Raw genomic sequence first — 22,243 nt, 5'->3', positions numbered from 1 at the left:
TGTAAACAAGACAAACAAGGACACAGTCCAAATCTCCCTTTTTAGAGAGAAAGGGCGCGGTGCGAAAGTGGCGCCTCTGAACAGCTAGAGGTGTAACAGCTGTAGGCTGCGGTGCATTAGGTGCCAGTGGGAGAAAGGACAATCCAACTACTTGCACAGAAAACTGTATTTCCACATGCGACTCATTTAGGATCAAATGATTTTTTTTAACACTTGCCAAGACCCACAGATAATGGCTACAAAAAGGTGCCATTAAATAGAATAAAGTTAATTGTTTACTAGGACAGGATGGGGCTTTTCGGGTGTTTGGCTACACAAACGTTCTGGAGTGACAGAGCGAGCAGCTCGCAGGCCAGTCTCCCAGTGATGGCTCGCTGCGGGGGAGGGTGGGGGACCGAGAATGCGTTTTAGCTGACCAGATTCGGACTGGCGGCCAACTCTGAGGGGCGGTTGTGAGGGGTTACCTCCACCTTGTGAAGATATTCTCATGCCGTCCCTTAACTGAAAAAGTCTGCGGCCGGTAAGGCCGCCTACAAGGGCCGCGCCTCATCCAAATCTGCGCAGGCCGCCTTTGTCCCCGCAGTGACTACCGCACGGGAGGAGGGCAGACGCGAAGGATATCACCAAAGTTTCCTGAAGTCTTTATACCGCGTTGAATTCTGGTTTTTGCGGGGAGGCGGGGTGCTTATCCAACCTCGGTGGAGCAACAATTCCGTGGGCCTCTAGTCCTTGGCGGCCACTGCGCGTCCTCGCCGCGCTGCCGATCGCCCGGGCCTCTCCGAGGGATCAGGCGCCGGGGACCAATGCACGCCCTCGCGCCACACTCCTTTGCCTCTGCGTCCCTCCGCACGGTCCCAATGAGTCTCGAATTTCAAATCAAGACCTAGGGCAAACTTTCCCTTGGGCATCGTATATTTTCAGACGCGTTCGCTTTTCCCAGGGGGAGTAGGAGCGACGGGGCTCCTGGCAGCTCCCGGGCGCCCTTAGGGCACCACCCCCACCCGGTATTTGCGCAGCTCTGGCGCCCACTCTCGCCTCTGGACCCCAGACCTTGGCCTCCCACGGCCGCGCTCAGGGAAGCCGCTGCGACTGATGCGCCCCGGGTGCTTTCGTTTTGCTTTCGCTCCCTCCTCTCTGCAGCTGGGAAGACTGCGGAAGAACAAAGTGGGGGGGGAGGAGAGAACGCATGTCCTGAAAAAGTGACAGGGACACCATGGTTCGACCTGAAGCGGGGCGGGGGGTGGAGGAAGGCTAAGGCTGAGGCCTGGGCACCTCTGTTCTTTGCAGCGGTGGTAAGTGCCTGGAGGCCCTGGCTTGTTTTCTTCATGCAAAGAAACGTGGTTTGTAGATATTGATGCAACAAAATTGGCGCGGAAACGAATTCGCCTTCTTAGGCGGGCTGTCTCTTTCAAATACAGATGACAAGGCAGGGTAGAAAGGCGGGAAGATGGGCGGCCGTGGCATTTCACTAAATTAGAGGGAAAAAGAGAAGGCGCGAGAGCCGAGAGAATAAGAGCCGGCTCCGACACCATACTCTGAGCACCATCAGGTGTGAGGGGACCACCGCGCCGTCCAATATGCTGCGCGTCCACTCAGCTCCATGCTTTGGAACCCCAGCAACCACTGCATAGGTTCGCTTTACTTCATGTCGCCTCCCTCTTCATGGCGAGAGAAGCACATGTTACTAAATTGACGAGCCCATGTCCCCTAAAAAAAAAAAAAAAGGCCCAAACATGGACCGGGTCCTCAAATAGAGGCAAACTTATTGCTGCCCCGTGTGGCCCCTGCGAAAGCGTTCCTGGGTTTGGACGAGCCCAGTGCAGGGCCAAGACGTGCGGCTCTGGGGGCGCGGGCCGGTGCAGAGTCCCGCCCCCCAACCCTGGCCTGCACTTGAGCCCGAACGAGGGTGAGCGCACGGAACTGTCTCTCCAAACTCCTTAGAAAATAACGTAACCCTTCCAGACTGTTTACCACCCTGTCCAGCTGCCCGGAAAAGTCCGACGCGTTTCCTGCACTCGTCCCAGCTTAGCCCGGGCTTTCCTCCACCGTGATCTGATGTGCTAAATTATTTTATTCCAACTCTCAAAGTTAAACTGCGATCTAAATAAATCACTTAGGGAAAGGACTAGAAGCTGCTAAGGTAAATTACACTCACACTAGCTACTTGCACTTGGTTTTGTTATCAGGCCTTCCTTTCGTATTTACCGCCCTCCTTGTTTACATCGAGCTCAGAAACAGAAGCTTTTAGGCCGGCAGGGAGCTCAGTTTCATTTCGGGGGTATGGCGGGGCCTATCATCTCGTCATCAGGTTTTGAAGAAAAGTTCGAATATTTTTTATCACAGATCTAACATCCAGTAACTCCTCAAAAACTATACTCCCCGCACTGTGGCTTAAGTCCGCAAACTCCTTGGTCCCCAGCAGTCCGGGAAGCAGTAAGTGAGCTCGCGCAACGCCTCGTTGCACCTGCGGAGGAGGGAAAGCGTCTCCGCGCTTCTTGGAACCGCCGCGCGGCGCTTCCCGCGTTCTGCCCGCCAGTCTGCGAGCGGCTGCGAGCCACCCCCGCATCCTTCGGGCCCCCGCCCCCACTCAATAGTGCCGGGGCCAGGGACAAGTGGCCTGCTAACGCCGGGGGAGCGGCCGCCCTAGGGACAAGTCAGGCTCCTAGCTCCTAAGCGAGGCCTGAACGCAGACACACTCCACCACCAGGGCGGTGGCGCTCCCGACGCCGAAGAGGGGAGGAGGGCGGAAGCGCGGGACGCTGGCGAGCACACCCACGAGCAGCAGACCCAGGGGTCCCCGCCGGGCGGCTAGGGCGTGGGTGCCCACGCTGTGCGCGACGCCTGGGCCGCAGCCGGAGCCCACGAGCTGGGCGCACAGCTGAGCGAGGCAGCCGCCGCCAGCACGGAGCCTGGCAGGCGGCGCGGAGCCCCGGGGAGCTGGTTTTCCCGGGCGGGCACGTGATGGGGTTGGCAGCGCTCTGGCCCGGGCTGGGAGGAGGGGGAAGCGGCGAGCAGGAGGCCGGGGGCGGGCGGGCGGCTGGCGCGCTGTGTACTTAGGTCGTGTGCTGGGGCTTTTCTCTCCCAGGAGCCGGCGGGGGGAGGGGGAGGAGGAGGGGCCACCGCTCCGCCTTCTCCTTTTCGCAATGTTGACGCAATCTATAAATAGTGGAACAAAAGGACCAACTTCCTCGGAGCTTTGCTGAAACTGCACAAAAAATCGAGCTGGGGGGTTCCCTGGTCTCTGGCGATGGGGCGGGGAGCGCAGCGCCAGGGGAGGGGGCGGGCGCGACAGCGCGGGCCCCGCCGAGGGGGACACCTGGCTGAGGCACAGCTGCCGCCGCGCCGCGCGAACCCAAGGCTCCAGTCCCTGCGCGGGTTGGAGCGCTCATCCCCACCGGGGGTCTTCCTCCGCCGATGACAGGTCAGTCCGTACCGCCCCTTTTTACACCGGGTTTTCTATTCCCTCCCCCAAGCCTCTACTTTTAGAAAGGAATTGAAGGAAAAATAGAACGAGGCGCAGCAGTGACAGCCACCAAATCTGCAACCCCAGCAGTCTACCGCGGGGTGGCCGAGGGGGCTCAAGGAGGCGGTCCGCGCCTGGCCCCTCGTCGTACAGCCGGTGCCCGCGCCGCGGCCGGAGACGAAGCCAGGCAGGACTAGCGCGCGCCGCCCAGGCGGCAGGGAGAGCGGAGGCGGGAGCGCCGCGGAGGCGCGGGCCCTGGGCGGGGGTTGAGGGCGGGCTCCCGTCTGCTGCTCCTGCCCGGGGCCGACCCCCGGTGGAGACGCGCCAGGGCTGGGAGGCGGCCGAGCGCGCCTCGCCCCCTCCGAGCTCGAAACTGGCGTCTCCGCCTCGTCTTGCGGCTGCCGTGGGAGGGCTGAGCAGAGAAGCGCTGTCGCCGCACGCCGCCGCGCACCCTGGCTCCTGTGCCCACGCACCCAGCGCGCCGGGAATTGGGGGGGCAACCTGGGGACAGGGGGCACGCTCTCCTCCAGGAGCCCGGGAGCTGAGCGCGAGCGCCCGCTGCGCCGCCGTGGCGGTTACACAGGGCGCGGGGGAGGGGGCGGAGCTGGCGCTGTTGACAGCCCTGCTGGAGCGGGTAGGGCGAAAGTTGGGGAGAGGAGGCGGGGGAGAGGTGGGAGTCGGGGTTGGGGGAGGGAGCGCGCGCGCGGAATTCAGCGAGGAGGAGGGGGCTGAGGTCACGTGACGGGCAGACGCCCCCGCTACAGGCTGACAGTCGGGGTGACGTCACCATCCCCTGACTGCAGGGGGTGGCGCTTCCGCTCCCTCCCCCAGCCCCCAGTACCGGTGGCTGCAGCCATTTCGAAGTGTGGGAGTGAGTGGAGGATAGACGGGGGTTTTCCTTACGGCCCTAGACCCTGGCTGCATCCCCAGCTGCCCGGAGTCCCGGGCCTGGGACCGGAGAGGCAGCCGCGATCACCCCCTCCCGCCGCGCCCCATTGTGTGAGCGGGCGGCGCAGGGCGGAGGCTGGTGCCGGCCCCCCGCGGCTCCCAGCTCCGGAGGGGGCGGGGCGGTCCCGGACTAGTCGCTGCCGAGTCGGGCCGCATTCCGAGAGCGCCGTCCGCGCGCGCGAGGTCCGACGCTCTGATTCTTGGCTGGCAATCGGAGGCCCTGCCCGCATTCCCGGGGCGCCGGCTGGTTGGGGACCCGCTCAGCGGCGCGAGCCTACACTCCAACCCCGCAGGTGTGTGGCTGGAGTCCGTCACCGCTCCGGGGGACGCGCTTCCAGCAGTCGTTATAAGCTATTTGGGGAGACTCCGGGTTTTGGTGACTCAGCGCGGTGAGCGCTATTTATAAGTTGGTGCTTTACTAGCAGGGAAATACACTTTGCTCAGATCCGTCCGCCCAAGAAATTGGAAGAGCTCCCTTACGAGGCAACAAAAGACAACTTTTCTGAAAGAGGAGACTTTTGACTTTTAGAGCCTGTGCCGTAAGGCATAGGAGGTCTCACCAAAAGACTAGTCAGAACACGGTTTATCTCAAAAAGTTGGTCATCTTCCAGGGTAGATGGAGAATTTTAGAGACACATCATGATGGTAGACTGCCTTTTTTTTGAGTGGTGGTGGCGTGAACCAGGAGCAATAATTCAGATAAATGACCCAGCAGTCCTCCTAGTAAATCGCAGAATATCAGAACTGCGTTATTACAGTATTTGTAAAAATACATTAAACTATGTGGTGGCTAGGCATAAAATAAAGGAAAACCAGACGGTATTGGAAATTTCTATACAATATTCTGTAACAGGAAGGTGTGTGGTATTTCTCATCAAAAAATCTGCTGGCAACTATAAATGACGTGTTCACCGCCCAGTTTCTCCCTCCCAAGAAAACACTACAAAAATGTACTGTATATTCAGCCCGAGGTTCTTCTACAGTGTGTAAGTGCTGCACAAACAATTTTCAGTCAGTGTTTGTTTTACTGGCATTACTTTGTGGTTTTCTCTTCTCTCCCCATCGGCCCCTCCCACCCCCAAGTTTGTAAATCCGGCAGGTAGAAGCTAAGAGAAAGCAATTGCTAGGCTGGCTTCAGGGAGGCAAGAGTTAACACCTTGCCTAGCCTGCACAGCCTTCTGTAGGTAGCACGACCTCAGGTGTTTCTTGAAACAAAGAAGGTAGTTTCCTTGATGGCTAAAGCCAGGCCAACTAAGCAGAGAGGAAGGGGCATCTCAAGCTGAGCAAGCATGGCAGCATGTGCAAAGGCCTGTGGTGAAGAACTACAGCCAGCAAAGGATGGGTGGGGAGGGGAGTGAAGAGGGGGTTGAGAAAGGAAGCTGGATGGATGGCCAGGTTATCCAGGGCTTTATATTTCCATGCTGAAGAGTTTGGACTTTAGCATGAGACCTACAAGTTTTAGCCTTTTTGGGGACACATACCCTTTTGAGAATCTATGGAAAGCAATGTGGTCTCTCTTCAGAAAAATGCACCTCTAGATCTATACTAAAATTTTGCAGACAGTTTCTCGGGGTTTACTCTGCTTTGTGAGTAAATGACTATTGGGCCTCAGGATTAAAACCTATAGGAAATGGAGAATCACGAAAAGGTTTTTTTAAATGGAAAAGCAAGCTCAAGTGTAGAAAGGTTACATGTCTTTGAAAAGATGACACTGGTTGGGTCCAGGAGACTGGAAGACGGAATATAAGACAGTCTGTGATCTAAATAAGGATGGATGAGGACCACTGCTGTGTACCTAGTGGCAGTGGTGATAGAGGGAAGAGGGATTCAAGAAAAGTAATTTAAAACGAGTGAGTGGAATGGGAAATTGACTGGCGGTGTAGGGCAGGGGCAAGAGCAAGGGATTGCCAGATTTCTGGTCTAGGGTGTGAACTGGTAGGAGGAGTGGGCCTCAGGTCCAGGAGGAGGAACTCCGTTTTGTCCCTCTAGAATTTGAGGTATCAGGGAACTATCCCAGGAGGGTTGGAAGTAAGGTCTGGCTCTTGAGAGTCCTTAAAATGTAGGTGCAGAGTGGATCAGATGGACCACAAAGTGTATCAAGTGAGCAGAGGTCTGAGAACCAGAACCCTGGGAAACGCCCATCTTTAGGGGAAGAGGAGGAGCAAGAGGAAGCTTTGAAGGACAGTAGTGAGTGAGTCAAGACAGAGTGGTGTCCCTAGCGTATATAACTGAGATTAGTAAATCCTGCTTCCTTTATAAGGAATGAAAGCATGTTGCTGGTTTGGTCCCTTTATAAGATTGAAGAGGCTGTGTACTCCTTCAGTGGCAAAGAAAGCACCTTTCCAAAAATTCAAATTCAGAAGGGAGATGAGGGCAGGAGAGGATTAAATCTTGCTTTCCCCTCTTTTTTGAAACCAGGGATACCTATGGGAAAAGAGAAGAGAAATGGAGGGAATCAAGCTTTCTCTTTTCTCTGCTCAGCCACTAAGCCTTTAAGGAAAAGGAGTCCGGATAGACTGGGTCCCCAAGATGGTGTTTTTGTCCCTCTAGCACTTCAAAACCCCACTTAATCTTTAGTACTAGGAGCTGCTAGAATCCCAGTCTGGCTAAGGAAACAAGGAAAGCTTGAGGAAAAGGGTTTTCCTTTGCTTCCTCCTCCTACTTGTTACAGCCATCCTAAGCTAGGACTGTACTCAGTACAGAGCACACCACCCCAGCACTTAGTGGTTTAAAACAACAACAGTGTTACTTTACTCATGAATATGCAATTTGGGTAGGGCTCTGCAGGGACAGCTCATTTCTAATCCACTTGGCGTCAGCTGGGGCAGCTCGTAGGCTGGAGGCTTGCATCATCTGAAGGCTTGTTCACTTGCGTGTCTAGCCATTGGTACTGACTGATGGCTGGGACCTCAACTGGGGCTAACAGCCCAGACACCTACACCTGCCTGCTTCTTGTGGTCTCAGCTTCCTCACAACAGGCTTGTTGGGCTCAAACAGTCCTAAGACCCAGAGCCAGGGAAGCTGTATCACCTTTTATGACCTAATCTTAGAAGTCATGTAGCATCTTATCCCTCACATTCTATATGTTAGAGGCAAATCACTGACACCATACATATTCTAGAGAGGAGAGTTAGACTCTCCCTTTTAATGGGAGGAGTGTCAGAGAATTTGCAATGTTTAAAACCATCACACATTAACTTCAGATAAATAGATTTATAAACAATATGCTGTATATTAAACATAAGAAACCAAATAAATATCCTCTTTTTTATATTAGAACGCAATATAAAAACCCAAATGTTTCATTGTTACAGCAAAGCGAATCCTGAGCCAATCTGAGTAGGCAGTTTGTCTTATAATCGGGATTCCCCTCTTCTTCTCCCTCATGACCCTTCCCTCCCCTCCACCTCAGGCCTCCTGTACACAGACACCTCTCTTCTCCCAAGCTAGGCAGGACCCCCACAGTGGCTATACCTCCAGGGCCATGATCAGGCCCTAAAAGTTTTTTCTGTTTCCTCTTTGAATTGTCCCTGACTTTGGACCTCACTAGATCAGTGGCAAAGCCATCAATGACATGTCCTTACTTCTCAAAGTTAAAAAGCAAAATGCTATGAAGATTATTCCAACAAGTAATTTTAGAATAAATTGTACATAATTAAAATGATATTTCTAAAAAAGGGCTATATGTTTTTACATGTCAGGATCTTTACTTGGGTTTGTTTATTCATAACACTCAGTAATTCTAAAGGGATGGTTGAGATTTTAGGGATTTTATAAGAATTTGCATGTTCCTTGAAGGTGATATATACACTTATTATTACAATACAGAATCTAAATGACTCTTCTCCCATTTTTACAATGCACATTGCATTATTTTTCTTTAAAACCAGTACACATAGTTTTTAGTACACATTATTTGGTTGGTAAAGGGGCTCAAGAATCATTTTTTTAAGGAACTGAAAATACCACCTTTCTTTGAGTAATCAAGATTAAGTAATATTTTCTTATAACCTAGTATATTTTTAAATTCTCCTAAAGCTGATATTATTATAATTTATACATCTTTGATGTTCTCTTAGAAAGACTTCCTCTATGACTTAGAAATAGTGCTTAGGCCATTTTAATAACATACTCCCCTAAAGGCTGTCTAATACCTCTACAGTTTTGATAATTTTTGCATAATTGTTCACGGTTATACTGAGTCAAAATCACACTGTGAATTCATACTATAGAATACAGATTTTAAAATAAGTACATCTAGATAATGAGCAAATGTACACTTATGAACTCTATTTTTTGTATTTCTTAATGATTTTTGAAGTAGCATGCTTTTTAAAAAAAATAAAATGAATTAAGTATATCTTTGTTTTTGAAGTTTCTTATATAGCAATGATTTTAAAAAAACTGACACAGTGTTCACGTTAAACTGACAGACTTTGTTATCAGGGCCCAAACTGTTCCTAATTCTCTGTGACTTCATAGCTACCATGGAGGCAGCTCAAAGGAGCTTAAGTAAACACTTTTAAATTACGTAATGCAGTTCTCAAGGAACAACCCCAGCCAAACTGTGCCATATAGTTTTACAGATGCTATTTTTCTGTTATGCCAGAATACTTATTACCCTATCTATAGAATGACTTCATAGTAAGGATAACATGAAAGAAAACTGGAAGTGGGCCAGTCTGTTTCTAGGCATTCTGAATGAAGGCAGGGTTGAGGAAATTATTTCAAAGTAGTTATCTAGCGAATGTTTTTCTGAAGCTTATAAACTAAGCATTTTGGAAAGTGCTGTAGTGAAAATAGTACAGTAAGCAATAAATTCAATATGATTTCAATAAAGAGATTCGACAAAAAATATATTGCTAGCTGATAGTAGTAATGCTGTGTCTACTACTACATGAAGAACTAAATACAGTCATACATTTTATTAAGTAAAATAATTTGGATCCTTTATGTTATTTTTCTTCACCTTTCTATGTATTCAAAAAATAACTTATTTTTAAAGAAATATTGCCAAAGTCAATAAAAAAGATATATTCTTCAACATGTTGGCAAGGCTCTATGTTAAGCATCATGGAGAAGACAAAGAATTATGAGTCCTTGAGGTAGTAAAGTTATTAATATGAGTATATCAGCAAAAATGCAACTTTATCCAATTAAATTACAGAAAGAATCTCCCCATCAGATTGACAAAGATTGAAAATAAGTGTTAATAGCTAGTGTTGCTAAGAATGCAATGAAATTTATAATCTCATCTATTATATTACCTTTCTGGGGTCTTAAAAACATCCAAATCTTTGATACAGTAGTTCCACTTCCAGGAACCAATCCTAAAGAAATAATCAAATATGAAGTCAAAGATTGATATATATTCACCACAGCATCTATACAGAGGAACCAATCTGAATATTCAATAATAAAGGAGTGGTTAAATAAACCATGGTGCAATAATCTAATGGAATATTATGGAACTAATAAAAATATTTAATGCCACAGAGAAATACTAATATTTAATTTAATGTACACTTAAATTTTTAGGTTATAAAACTATTTCTCCTCATTTATTTAAAAATACATTTATTTATATGTATAGAAAAAGGGTAGGGAAAAATATACTGAAGTGTGTTATGTGATTATGGTAATTTTTACCTTATTTTTCATATTTTCTAAAATGAGCACATATTATTTTATTTATTTTTTCTTTTTTTATCTTTTTTTTTCCTGCTTTTTTCTCCCCAAATCCTCCCAGTACACAGTTGTATATTTTAGTTGTGGTCCTTCTGGTTGTGGCATGTGGGACACCGCCTCCACATGGCCTGATGAGCAGTGCCATGTCCTCGCCCAGGATGTGAACCCTGGACCGCCAAAGCGGGGCACGTGAACTTAACCACTCTGCCACAGGGCCAGCCTCAAGCACATATTATTTTAACAGTCAGAAAAAAATCATTAAAATTAAAAGATTTCCTCTCAAATATGTAAAAAATGACATACATTTACATTTTTTACAACATCAGGGTATTTAATAAAGTAACACAACATATTACTTACTTTTTATAAGTACCATTTCATTTTGCCTACTTGTAACAGTGTCTGCCAGTGAATAATCTCTGCTTTCTAAAATTAAAGTAGATAAGGTGTAGGCAAGTACGGAGTATTTATTATGCGAAGGGTATAATTTGAGGTGTAGCCTTTGGTGGAAAAGTTGATTTGAGGAAAATTTGGTAGAGTCAAATGTAATGGCTGTAACGGCTGTATCTATTTTGTAAGTTTTATAACTGTATTTTATATTTCTTGTATTTTTAATTGTGGTAAAAAACACATAACATGAAACTTACCATCTTAATCATTTAAAAATGTACAGTTCAGCAGTAGTAAGTATATTCACATTGTCATGTATAATAGTATTTTAAGGATAGTGTTTTTATTGGTTTCATAAAAACAATACATGTTCATTTATAAATAATTCAAACAATATAAAGTTACAGGAAAATTTTTATATCTCCTCAGATCTCAGATTTTACCATTAATATTAAATGAACATCATGGTAGGTATATATGCATTTATACACATAAGATAATCTTATTTAAGATTAGAACAAGTATACTACTTTTAAATAAGAAAGTATTACATTTAAAATTATTTTAATTTGGTAGTAGTAAGATAAGCTGAAGGAATTGATGAACTTTTAGAAAAATGATTGTCTGCCACAAGAGATCTTATTTCCGAATATCCAAAGTTCAAAACATTAAAAGTTTGGAGACTTATTTTATCAGTGTGTTTCAAATTTAGAAATGCCCAAAGACTCTGCTATGAAAAATGTATATTTATTGGTTATATCATTATTTTTACAAAGTCAGTGTTTTAAGGTTTATTCTGTTTTGTAACCCTAATTCCTTTGGTCATTTGGTCTTGATCTGTATTTTAAAATCCAGTGGTCACAACATGCCTTGATTCACAATATTCTAATTATTAATTTTGTTTCATCACTTAGTTATCTGCTCTTTGCTAAGTAGTTTTGGGGTTTTTTTTCCTACACGGATTCATGGATGCTATGTTTGTCTTTTTCGTCAATTCTTAATGACACTTATTTAGATATAATAGTTTGAGGTCATACTGGCTTTGCCTTAAAACTGTGTAGACATTTTTCCTTTGTTTTCTGGCTTTGAATATTGCTTAGAGGAAGTCTAAGACCAGCATGACGTCCGCCCTCTTACAAGTTATTTAGTTTTCTGCCTAGTGGTATGAAAAGTTTTTCCTTCATTTTTTATGGTTAATAGCCTAACTAGGATATGCCTCAATATTGAATACTGTGTCCATTTTTCTTTGAACATTTTATTCTGCAGATTCAGTTCTTTCATTATTTTGTGGAAATTCTCTTCTATTACATCTTTAAGTGCTTTTTCTGATTCATTTGTTGCATTATGTATTCAGGGAGATGAATCAAGCTATACTGTCTTTGTCTCACTTGCATATTATGTTATTTGCAAATACTTTGGTCTACTTCTGCCTTCACTGCAATTTACTAAATTCATTTGTCAACTGGAATTTATTAAGTGCCAGCCCTAGTGGTAAATAAGATCGTTTCCCTACCTTTATGAAGCTATGAAACTTTTTAGTTGAGGGTGGGGGAGGGAGAAATAAATTTAGAATGTCAGGTAGTGATAATAAGAAATCCAGGTAAGGAAATGGATAGGTGGGGGAAGGAATCATGCATTTTAGAGAGAGTGGCGAGAGCAGGCCTCTCTAAGATAACATTTGAGAAGAGATCTGAATGAAGTGAGGCAGTGAGCTAGGTAGAGACCTGGGCAATCCAGACATAGAGGAAAGCAAGTACAAAGGCTCTGCTGTGGGAAAGTGGTGTGTTCAAGAGAGAATGATTAGAGCCACATGAGTAACCAGCAAGTGGTGAGAGATGAGACTAGAGAAGTGGATAGGCCAGGTCACAAAAGAGGTTGTATGCCCTGGTAAGGAGTCTGAATTTTGTTTTAAATGTGATGAGGAGCAAGGGGATGGTATATGCTTTAGAGGAGTTACTTGGCTGCTGCTAAGTATTTCAACAGCAATAACTGAGTATAAAGAATTGGTTAAATAGGTGTTGTAAAACTGAAAATGCAAAAAAGGGAGCACTGACATAACAGGGTAACTTCAGGAAGCAGCTACTACCCCTAGTACCAGATAAACACGGGGAACACCTGAAGTTATCAGAACCCAGAAGCTCAGAGGGAACATTTGGCAGAGCTGGACCCATGACCTCAGGGCAGGGGGTGCTGCCAATTTGCTGCTGGTACCTCTGAGAGGGTACCTTGGGGCTGATTCTAGGAGAGTGGTAAATAGTTGAAATTTTGAGCTAAGTGCCACTGTCAGGGTGAAGGTCCGTGACTGGGGCAACCCTGACAAGTGAAGAAAACCAAGAAGCAAGTTCTTTGTCCCCTCTTCCTGACTTTTAGTCTTTCTCTAGGGCCTCTTATCGACAGATCATAGCAGGGATCCAGCTGACAAAGAAGAAGTGTAGTTGGCAGAATCCCAGTTCCAGCATCACAGAGTATGGAAGGGTTTATTGCTAAGAGATAACAGCTTAAGAATGGCACACAGAGGAATTAGGGATGATTTCTAGGTTTTTGCCTTGAGCAAATAATGTCACTTATTGAATGGGGGAAGACTTGGGGAGAAGTAAATTGAGGGGGAGAAGAAAATCAAGAGATTTGTTTTGAATGTGTTATAGTTGAGGTCCTTATTAGACATCTAAGTGTAGTTCCTGGGCAGGCAGTTGGATATGAGTTTGGAGCTCAACAGAGGTATCTGGGATAGAATACAAATTTTAGGAGTCCTAAGATTACAGGCAACATTTTAAACCAAAAAGACTGGATGAGATGACCTAGGGGGAAATGAATGTTGATGGAGAAGAAAAAAAGGGTGAGGAATATGCCTGGGTGTCCCAAACATTTGGGAAGAGGAAAAGTATCTGGCAAGAAGGTAGTCAGTGATCTCAACAAGAGCCGTTTACATGGAGCTGTAGAGAGGATACTAATTGGAATGGATTGAAGAGATAATGTAAGGTGAGGAAGTGGAAACTGCAAGTATAGACAATCTTTGAAAAGTTTTGTTATAAAGGAGAGCAGAAAAATGGGCTCCTACTCACCCTTTAAGTAGAGGGGGATAGGAGATCTAGCGTGATGGTATTTTTAGTATGGGAAATACTACAGTAAGTGTTCTTGTTAGAATAATCTAGTAAAGAGGGAGAAATTGAGGATCCAGGTAATGAAGGGGATACTCACAAGAACGCAATCCTTGACTCTACAAGAAAAGATGGGATCCGAGGCACAAGTAGAGGGGCTTGCCTTAGCTCAGAGCAGGGACAGCTGATCCTTTATAAAGGAAGAGAGAGTATATATGGGTACAGATGAAGGCAGGTCGGTAGACAGGGTGTGGGAAGGATAAGTTTCTCTTGTGACAGTTCCTATTTATCCATAAAACAAGACTGAGGTGAGGCACAGGGAGATGTGGAAGATTCAGGAGAGAAGAGATGAGGCATAATCATCTTGGTGAAAAGAAGAAGGAATTGACTAGGGGAATGTGCTGGGATTGCCAGTCTTTCTTTTTGGTGAGAATTTGATTTCTAGCCATGTCTGTTTCATTTCTTGCTGTTCCAAATTTATTTATTTTGAAATAACAGTATTATTTTGGCCTTTGCTGGCTTAGGTTGTGGACATTTTCTTTTTCTGGCTGCTTCTAGTAATGTTTTTAAAGGAGTTTTTACTGTTAAGTTTTCCCGTTTTGTGAGGTATTTGGGGAGGAAGATTTTGTGGTCTGCCTTCACTCATCTTTATCTGGAAGTCTAGAATAATGTTTTTAAATAGATTGTACTTCATATTTTTTCCGGTTCATCCCATATATAGCAATATAACAAATAAGAAGTCATAGTAATATTATATATTCTCAGAATAGCCACCCTTTACTGAATGCCTATGTGCAATGTACTATGCCAGGCACTTTACATATGTCATCACTAAAACTTCTAACAACCCTACCAGGTAAATATTGTTGCCAGTTATTTCCACAAGAAACATTTTAAGAGATGATGTCAGATCACAGAATCTTACATGAAGCTCACAGCTGGCCAAAACAAACAAGGTAAGAACAAATTTTTCTCTCCTTTGTATTTGTAAAAAATTAGCACTTAAGAGACTGTTCGTTCTTTTTGAAGTACAAAATAATAGTTTGCAAAAGTGAATCACTCAGCACAATTTTATGGACAGCTTTTTGACATCATACTGTATCATTAAACTCTTGTTGGGAGAGTTGCTAACTGACAGATTCAAGGAACTTGATAAATTAATTGAGGTATCCCTTCTCCAACCATCTCCATCATAAATGAACATACTGAGAGCTTGCTAGGTCAAAATAATTAGTAAATTATACTAAACCATAATTTTACAAGTTATAGGATATGTATCAGTGTTTGTTTTGGAAACTCCATTATTTGGATTTAAATAATACCAAACTTTTCTTTTGGTTAACAATATTTATATTCATGTGATGATACTGAACACATATCATTGGGACATAAACACATGTCTGTCACAAGTAATGGATTTCTTTTTCTGACTATAAAAGTAGTACATGTAAGTGAAGAAGATTTTGAAAACATGTTTAAATAAAATAAAGAAGAGATTTCTTAAAAGGACAGCAGGAAAAACTAACCACTAATTCCTTTATTTAGAGGCAACTGACTGTTGGCTGTAGACATATTTCCATGCAGTTTTTTAAGCTTATGAAGTTCAAACTGTTTGCTTGAGTACACTGCCTTTTTTCATAACAATTTATCAGAAATGTTTCCTCAAGTTATTTAAAACTCTTCAAAAACATTTTCAATGGCTGCATAATGTTCCTTGTATGGAGTACTATTTCCTTAAGTGGTCACTTAAGCTGTTTTCCTTACTTTCCTATGAATAATGTTGCTATGAACTTTTTTATGCATAACTCTGTTTCAGCATTTCAGATTATTTCCTAAATTAGGATAAATTCCTAGAAATGGGCTAATAGGCCAACATTTTTAAACTTCTTCATCTGGTAAAAATTTTGCTGTAAAAAAATAAATATCTATTTTAATTCCTACATACTTTTATATTGAAAGAAATCTAAGGAGAAAAATTTATGTGGACTACCTTTTAAAACTGAGATTATTATTTAAATTTAAGCTCAGTGTTTTTGTTTTGTTTTGTTTTGTTTTAATATCCTGCCTTTAAGGAAAAATCCACTCTTCAAAATATTATTTACTTCTTTTTGTCAGGTTTGCAATTTACACTTAATTTGAGGATGTAAGTTTACATGTATACTCATTTCAGCCGAATCTTTCTATTTTTCAAGGCATTACTTCTCTTTTATCCTATTTCTAAATATGTTCATCCAATAGTGTTGCCTCCTGACTCATCATCAGTTTATTCTCACATAGAAACCACTAATTCTTGGTATAAGTGCACACATTCATCCGTGGATAAAAATCTAAATAAAATTACAGGCCAAGGTCATTCCCAAACTTTGTGAATTTGCACAAGTTTTAAGAGTGCCTAAATTAATATTACAAAACAGTTTAATTGTGCTGGACTGAAATACAAAGCATATGAATAACAGAGCAGGTTCACCCAATCCTAAAATTAATTTTGAATGCTAATGGAATCACAAAATTTGGGAAAACATCCAGGAGAAGTCTAGTCAAAGTAAATAAAGGACTACTGCTTTTTAGTAGCTATCATTTATTAATTCACTCACTAAATACTTATTGAACATCTTTTAAGTGTCAAACACTTGCTAGGTGCTGGAGTCAACAAAAAAAGATACAGGCCTCCCCCCCCCCCCCCCCCCGAAGATACATTCTATTGGAAGGGATAGACCAAAGCAAATGAATACATAAATAAAATAGTTATATAAGTGGTAATCTAGTCACTTATGTGAGACACAGAAATGATTTAGGTTCTCCTCCAAGAATTTTTAAAGTTGTAATGTGTGAGAAAAAATTTAAAGATTTAGAATTATTAGGAAATATAAACAGATGATCTCTACAGATATTTTATGACTCTGATTATTATCATTCCCTTGCGTCCTGTACTCGTCCTCTCCAAAAAAAAGGATAGACTAGGATAAAGTTCATATTTGTTGGCCTAACCTTCAATACTCTATAATCTGGTCTGACCCAAACTCAGACATAGCATGTTGTAATAGAGAATAAAATGTGCCGAATTTGGGGACTGGAAAGGAAACCTGGGTTTTAGCAAGTGGCAATGTTGGGATTGAGACCTTAGGTGAGACATTTAATTTTCCAGTGTCAGTTTCCTTTGCAAAATGATGAATTTTGACTACGTGATCTCAGAAATTCCTTCAGGCTTTAAAATTCACTGTCCATGCATCTCTCCTTAAAACATTTCTTCCATTATGCTCCTATTTATATTTGGGGTGGGGAGGAAATGGCATGAGGAAGAGTACAGAAGTTGGGAAGAATAAGATTGATTCCTGTTTGATAGGAATAAAGGATTTATAGTTTATAATGATAATTTTCTCATGTTATTGAATATTATTGAAAACATGTTTTTAATATCTGCATAACATTCCAATATAAGGATATACCAAAACTTATTTATCCAGCTCTTCATTTTAAAGATTGTTTCCCAATTTCTGCAATTATGTAAAGCTATTTTAGAATTCAACACGTGTCTACTAGTACTCAAAATACTATTGCAGGCTCTCTTCTTTCTTGTTCCCTTTGTGGAAAAAAAAAAAGTTACTGCAATTCTTCTTCGTATCTACTCCAGCCTATACATGGCCTGCTCTTAATATAAAAATTCCACTTGGAACAATGTTATAGAGCCTGTCCTTTCTCCTTTCTAAAACAGTATCATCCCTGAGTGAGGTCCATATTTCTGCAGCTCTCCTGCAGCAAAAGAATTTGAGTTAAAGCCAATTCCATGTCTGGATGATATATATTGTAGCTTTAACCCAAGTTGAAATCTATGAAATTAAAATCCCACTAGCAGACAAATAGGCAAAGATTCATTTCTGTCAGCTAAACCAAAAATGTGATGTAGCACTAAGTCCTACATGGATAGATGACTTAGTTAACTATGACAAAAATAACTATGACTTTGGAGATTTTGTCATGATGCTGAACTTGCTTTAGTATTAATTGTTACTGCACTGAATTTTTAGAGCATAAGTATACAATTAGGAGAAGTAAAATTTAAGGTTTTAAATGCTAAATTCAGTGAACAACAATCTATTTAGTTTTTTACTTTTTTGTAATACAGTATATTATTTCAATAGATATCACCTTCTGCCTTAGCTTGGATGCTTCTCCACCTCCTGTGTAAAGAAATCAGAGGTGACACACCACTTTAAAATTGCTCAAAAAAATGTCCTGAGTGAGTTAAAAATCTTTTCAACTTAATAGTTTTTGTTTGGGAGAAGAGAAGAACCTCTGTTGGGCGTCTTTGTGAATTGGTGCAAGCTAAATATCTTTTTTAAAACTTCAAGTTACTATTAAGCACCTCTGTAGTATCAATTTGGAATCCAAAGGAACACTCAACAGTAACACTTATTTCTACCAATACCTATGGACATTATAGTCATAGATGGTAGAATTTTAGTCATGGGATCTTTGAGATCATATAATCCAACTCTCACTTTATAGATGAGCTAAGTGAAGCCCAGAAAAGTTTTTATTACTCATAGCAGTAAGTGTGTGTGAGGGGTGGGGGCTCCTAACAATCTCCTAATGCCAGAGGGTAATAGGTTAGAAGAAGAGTATGTAGCTAACACAGTTGAAGGAATCCAAAAAAGAGATCTGATTTGGACCCTAAGTATACGTTTTCCCCTTAAGATTCTTGCTGGATGATCCATTCCACCTTAACCTGTTACCACAGATACAAAAGGGAAGTGCCTTTACACAAATGATGCTCATACGCAGTAAAACCCAAGAGAGAGGTTGGAGTTTAGTATGGCAGAGCTACATCACTGCACAACTCTGGGCGGAACATTTATATATACCCATACGTATATGTACCTGTAGCCTCTTAACTGCTTCAGGAAATTCCATTTACATGCATACAATGTAAATGGTGCTCTCTGGAGTTGTGCATCATAGGGACACTGCAAATATAAGTTTTGTATATTGAATTAATTAGGATAGGCTAATTGCCATAACAGATTAACCCCCAAATGTATAATGGCTCCAATTTGTTTCTTGCTAAAATGAACAAGTAGTTCAATAATATTTAAGTTTCCAAGGTCTTTCAGTACCTAGGCTTTCAGTACCAAACTTCCAAAGTCTCCCTGGGGGTCTTCTGTACTTCAGTCTGCTGGAAGGAGAGTTTTCTAGGGGAGGGGACTCAAAGTAGTGCATACTTATTCCATTAGCTGTGACTTAGTCATATGCCCACAGCTAACTGCAAGGGAGGCAGGGAAAAAGGTTATCTGTTTGGCCAAGAAGTGAGGACATGGATTTTCATGTCTAGCTAGCAGTCATTGCTCACTTGGGCGCTCGCTCTCTCTGCACACACACACACACACACACACACACACACTCTGAAGTCTTCAATTAGAACAAGTTAATAGAGAAAGGGGCTTTTATTTAAAAACTGTATTCACATCTACCCTTTCCCTCCTTCAGGTGAAATTGTTAATTAATGCATAACAATAGACAACTGAAATCACAAAATGAGGGAAAAAAGCAAATTTTTGCAAGCACTGCCTTTACATATATGTATTAGAGGAGGTTTGGCTTGGTTTTTTTATTCCATAAACTAGTCAAATTCAGAACTAAGATTCATGTCTGGTTGCTTGTTTTAGGGGCACAAGGCTATTAAGCTCCCTTTTAACTACACTATTAGTAAATGATGGTTGAAAAATAATCAACTTTTTACACAAGAAAGATAGCAGTTCCACAAACGAAGGCAGAAGTTTAGTATTTTTTCCTTTGAGTAAGTTGTCACTGTAATCCTCAAACTGTTGTCAATTACTCAGTTTTTAATAGAAGCACTGCATGGTTGCACTTCTGAAATCATAAACAGGAAGTGTGATATATAAATGTCAGTAAAACTAAAACTCAATTCTATGGCTTGATGTTTTTCTTCCCTTCATATTTTTGTGTTAATGTCTGATTTTATGTGTACTTAGAATGACTACATGAAGACAAATAGTAGTATTACCTGATCAGTTTTCTTTGGCAACCTAACACTTTGGAATATGGGGCAAATATGTGGAATAACCTAAATGTTGTACACTTTCATGGAGGAGGAACTGGCAATGACTAGAAACTGAAGTTGATTTGGCATGGTTAGAAATTGCTTTAATGTACAGGTTGCTCAAATTTATTGTTGCTAGAAGACAGTACAGATGAAGAAAGAAGCCAGAGAGTGAGTGGCTCTTAATTTAGCTATTTGAAAATCCAGTATAGAAAACACTGTTACACCTTTGTACAGTCTTAATTCTGACACCTTGAATTCAAGTCATTCCTTGAATATGTTCCACTACATTAATTCCTTCATGAGACAACTAAGAAATAGCTTAAGTATTGCAAAAATCCAGAATATTACCTCTACTTATTCTCTATGATGAAATTAGGGGTCTTTTCTTAGTTAATAATATTTTCTACATAACACTATTTCAGTTTCTCTGCTACATGGAAATTTCTACAGAAATTCCAAGAAAAGATTCAAAGTGACCAGTCCAGAACTTTTATATTACATCACATATTTCTGGAGAAATGTTACCAACCTATAGATGCTCCTGTAGCTTTAAAATGTCTTTCTTTAGGAAACTGTTCCTTTTTAAAAAATTTGTTCTTAAACTGAACACTGAAGGAACAATTTTACTCAAAGTCACACAATGTATGAGTGAAGTAGCAAAAAACAGAACCTATGGATCTAAACTCCCTTTCAAGGCAGATCACATTGATCCAGAGAATAGACCTTAAAAGGCAGTAACCACCCACCTATTGAGTGTCTACCTTTCTGTAGCACAGGAGGCACTGTTGAGCAGCACATACAATATATAACATTTGAGGCATACTCTTTTAGTTGAAAATATAACATATATAGAAAAGATGTGGGAGTATATAAAAAGTAACATAATAAGAGTACATTAATTGAGTGAAAACTATAAATAATTGCGAAGGGGACGTGGAAAATGAAGTGATTTAAAACTAGATTGATAATGGATAGAAGTTTACTGGAGTAGGCAAACTTTATGTCAATTTTTTGTTTGTTTGAGGAAGATTAGCCCTGAGCGAACATCTGCCTCCAATCTTCCTCTTTTTGCTGAGGAAGATTGGCCCTCAGCTAACATCTGTGCCCATCTTCCTCTATGTTTTTATATGTGGGACGCCTGCCACAGCATGGCTTGATAAGCCGTGCAGAGGACCACGCCCAGGACCCAAACCAGTGAACCCTGGGCCGCCGAAACAGAGCATGTGAACTTAATTGCCACTGGGCCAGCTGCTAGATTTTTTTTTTTGTAAGCAGCAATGGATTTGGATTGCCAGAGAGAAAGGGTAATCATTCATTCATTCATCAAACACTTGTTGAGTACTTACTCTGTGCTATGTGCTAGGCACTATTTGAGGCACTGGAGATACAGCAATATACAAAACTACTGCAGAGCAGGAACAGGCAGGTCATCTCCCAGACATGATACTTTGATAGGAACAGAGAACACAAACATGAGAGTAGAGAGAAATGAAATAGAAAGGTAAAGAACTAGTGATGAGCTTATATGAGCGAAAGGCCTTAAATAATAGGATGTTTCTAAATGCGAGAAAGACCCTTGGTGTGAATTGAACTCCTTTCGTCACTACAATCAGAACAGACTGCTTTCCCATCTCTGATGGTGGTCAGCGCTCCTAGCCTCCTAGATAACTTTATGACCAGAATAAGACAAACAAAATAAATACTGCACATATGAGGTGGAGAGCAAAAAGGGAAAGAGTGGCTAGCAAAAGTTGAATTTTATGTCTCCTTTTAGCTTTCCAATGGTTATTGCCATGTATTATCAGTCTCTTCCTGACAACAATTTCCCATTCAGTATCTAAGTTATGAGCCAATTCCTGAAGGTTCTGCTCTTCTCCTTTCCTTCCAGATAGAATCATTGAAAAGAAAGGAGATTCCATTTAAATTCCCTTTTCCTAGTCAATCAGGTTTTCCTTATTCACCCACCTTATTCACTTTTTTACAGGGTGTTTGATGAAAAATATTTTATATTTTGTATTGGCTAGTGGGGAAGGGGTAAAAGAGGATGGGGACTAGAGAGAAAACCAAGAGGCTGCAATGCAATGCAATGTAATGCGATATAATACAAGAGGCTACAAAACACCTTGACATTTAAGAGCTTGAATTAAACTGGCAGTTTTAAAAATGAAAAGGGGCATACCCGAAGTACATTATAAAGTAACAACTATAAGAAGTAACAAGTTTAGCCACTGTTTTCATATGGGAGGGAAAGAAAATAAGGAAATGAACCTAAGACTGTAAATTGGAAGATCCAAAAATTTGTGTTGTTAGTAACAATAGCCAAGAAATTTGGAAGAAATAGCTAGAAGGAAAAAAATGAACTTAATGCCAGATCTAAGTGGGATGTCACTAGAAAATAGAAGACTCAAGCTTTCTTGATAAGCTATTGGGCTGTTGATGTACATGTGAAAGTCATCATCATATAGAAATTGACTGAAACCCTATGGACTAATGAGGGAATGCAATGAAGATCGAGGGCTATGTATGAACTTTGATTGTAAGATGAGGTATCAATTTCAAAACAGTTTCTAAGGAGGTGCTCTAGCTTTGGAACTC

The 22,243-nt window shown here is 42.2% G+C and overlaps 1 long non-coding RNA gene across 1 annotated transcript in view; it reads right to left on the bottom strand.

Moving 5' to 3' along the window:
• Positions 1–4,222: 4,222 nt before the first annotated feature.
• LOC124240632 (uncharacterized) overlaps positions 4,223–22,243 on the bottom strand; it is a 41,439-nt gene continuing 23,418 nt past the window's right edge. Inside the window, exons 4-5 of the long non-coding RNA XR_006888964.1 lie at positions 9,679–9,741; positions 4,223–6,835 (exon numbers count right to left, since the gene is read on the bottom strand). This is a non-coding gene — a long non-coding RNA (uncharacterized LOC124240632). The remainder of the gene's footprint in view (positions 6,836–9,678; positions 9,742–22,243) is intronic.

The sequence above is a fragment of the Equus quagga genome, chromosome 6 (genome assembly GCF_021613505.1).
Source record: "Equus quagga isolate Etosha38 chromosome 6, UCLA_HA_Equagga_1.0, whole genome shotgun sequence".
NCBI lineage: Eukaryota > Metazoa > Chordata > Mammalia > Perissodactyla > Equidae > Equus > Equus quagga.
This window is presented reverse-complemented; position numbering and strand designations above follow the sequence as displayed.